The sequence below is a fragment of the Mus pahari genome, unplaced genomic scaffold (assembly GCF_900095145.1).
Source record: "Mus pahari unplaced genomic scaffold, PAHARI_EIJ_v1.1 scaffold_6645_1, whole genome shotgun sequence".
Classification (NCBI taxonomy): Eukaryota; Metazoa; Chordata; class Mammalia; order Rodentia; family Muridae; genus Mus; species Mus pahari.
The window spans coordinates 82,171-85,069 of NW_018392517.1; the positions used below are offsets into that span (position 1 = coordinate 82,171).

The 2,899-nt window shown below is 39.0% G+C and overlaps 1 non-coding gene across 1 annotated transcript; it reads right to left on the reverse strand.

The window, feature by feature from the left end:
• On the reverse strand, positions 1–106 carry LOC115063327. The gene has a single exon (XR_003843181.1). It is a non-coding gene; the product is annotated as a U6 spliceosomal RNA (small nuclear RNA).
• Between the last annotated feature and the right edge of the window lie 2,793 nt (positions 107–2,899).

The following is a 2,899-nucleotide window of genomic DNA, read 5'->3' on the forward strand; positions in this document are numbered from 1 at the left end:
GACAATGAAGTAAAAAGAAAAAATAGACCCACCTTGCACAGGGGCCATGCTAATCTTTTCTGTATCATTCCAATTTTGTATATGTGCTGCCGAAATTGATAAAACAACTTTGGAAATCAATCTGGAAGTTCCTCAGGTAATTGGAAGTGGTTCTACCTGAAGACCTAGGTATACCACTACTGGGCATATAGACAAAACATGCTCCAACATATAACAGGGACACATGCTTCACCATGTTTATAGCAGACTTTTATAATAGACAGAAACTGGAAACAACCCAGATATCCCTCAACAGAGAAATGGATACAGAAAATGTGGTATATTTACACAATGAAATACTACAAAGCTATCAATGAGTTCATGAAATGCACAGGCAAATGGATGGAACTAGAAAATGTCATGCTGGATGAGGTAACCCAGATACAATAAACACACATGGTCCCTACTCACTGATATGAGTATATGAGCCCAAAAGCTCAGAAGAAACCATATGGAGCTGAAAAAGATGGAACACTAAAGCATACATGCTTCATTCAATTCTACATATAAGGGGGAACATAATAATCACAGAAGATAGAGGGAGGGAAGGAAGGAAGGGAGGGAGGGACTTGGGAGGGAGAGGGGAGGTGGAGCGGAAAGGGGGGGCAAGATGAGATAGTGAATATGACAGGAAAGAAGTCTATATGGTCAGGAAATCAAAAAAAAATACATAGCATTAGTAAAATATGCTCCAATATATCACCTGGCAACCTTCCCAAATATCTTTATAGAGGATTTATTTGTACTAGCAAAACATGTGAAACAACTTATATGCCCCTCACCTGAAGAATGGATAAAGAAAAAGTGGTATATCTAAACAATGGAAAACAATGTAGCCATTCAAAAAAATAACATCAGGAAATTTGCAGAAAAATGAATGGAACTATAAAATATTATCTCTAGTGAGGTAAACCTGACCAAGAACGACACAAACCTATTACTCACTAGTAAGTGGACATTAGCCATAAAGTACAGGATAACCATGCTACAGTCCACAGATTGAAAGTATCTAAGTCACAATGAGGACTCAAGTCAAGAAGCTTATATCTCATTCAGAAGGAGAAATAAAATATGCATGATTGATGGATAAATTTAGTGAACTAGATGAGAGAGTGGGCTAAGAGTGGAATGGGGATGGGGATCCAGTGTGGTGGATGTGAGGGTGCAAGAAAGGGCTCAGAGAGAGAAAAGAAGCCAATTGGAGAGCATCTCTGGGAATAGCCTGAGACCTGGGGTGGTGTTTATGCAGTTCATCCTTGTTGAAACTCCTGGTAGCTGAAGATATGGAGACTGAAGTGGCGACCTCCGGTAGCCAAGTGGGACTTCCATTAGAGGGAAATGGACAACAACCCACCCACAATACCTTGAGTCAAATTTTGTCCAGTCTACAAGATTCACTTTAATTAAGATGGAGCAGAGATTGTAGGAATGGCCAACCAATGACTGCTATAACTGGATACCCATTTCTTGGGAAAGACTCAAACTATGGCAAGATTAATGATACTCTCCTGTGTGTGCAGACTAGGACCTAGCATAACTGTCTCCTGAGATACTTCATCCCTTCATTCATCTGATGGAAACAGATGTAGAATCCCAACTGTCAAATATTAGGCAAGGCTCAGGGAGTCTTGTGGAACAGTGGGTGATAGGATTGAGGGAGCCTGAGAAGTCAAGGACACCACAGGAAGTCCTACAGAGAAAACAGACCTTGACATATGGGTGAACACAGAAAATGAACCACCAACCAAAGAGCATGCAAGGCCTGGATATATGACCTCTACACATTTTTAACAGATGTACAGAGACAGCCTGGTGTTCTGTTCAGGATGTTTTACCAGTTCCTATGTTTTTTGAGGCTCTTTCCCACTATACCCTCTATAAATTTCAGTATATCTGGTTAAATGTGGAGTTCCTTGATCTACTTTTACTTGAGTTTTGTACAAGGAGATATGAAGGGGTCGATTTGCATTTTTCTACATGTTAACAACAGTTATTCCAGCATCATTAGTAAAAATGCTTTTTTTTTTACCTGGATGGTTTTAGCTCCTTTGTCCAGTATCACATGACCATAGCTACACAGGTTCATTTCTGGGTCTTCAATTCATTTCCATTGATCTTCCTACCTGTCTCTGGACCAAGACCACACAGTTTTTGGTATTATAATACAGCTTGATGTCAGGAATGTTGTTTCCCCTGGAAGCTCTTTTATTGTTGAGAGTCATTTTTGCTATCCTGGGTTTTTGGTTATTCCAAATGAATTTGCAAATTGTTCTTTCTAACTCTACGAAGATTTGAGTTGGAAATTTGATGGGGATTGAATTGAATTTGTAGATTGCTTTTGGCAAGATGACCACTTTTACTATATTAATCCTGCCAACCCATGATCATGGGAGATTTTTTCATCTTCTTAGATCTTCTTCAAATTCTTTCTTCATAGTCTTGAAGTTCTTGTTATACAGATCTTCAGTGGCTTGGTTGCAGTCACACCAGTGTATATGATGATATTTGTGATTATTGTGAAGGGTTTCATTTGCCAAATTTCTTTCGAAGCCTGGTTATCCTTTGAGTAAAGGAAGGCTATTGATTTGTTTGAGCTAATTCTACATGCATCCAGTTTGCTAAAGTTGTTTATCAGCTTTAGGAGTTCTCTGGTGGAATTTTTGAGGTCTCTTAAGTAAGCAATCATATCATCTGCAAATTTTGAATTCTTCCTTTCCTGTTTGTATCCTATGATCTCCTTTTGTTTTCTAATTGCTCGGCAAGGAATGCAAGTACTATACTGAATAGTTTGAGAGAGTGAGCAGACTTATCTAGTCCCTGAGTTTCTCTCCCTTAAGTTTGATGTTGGCTACCAGTTTGC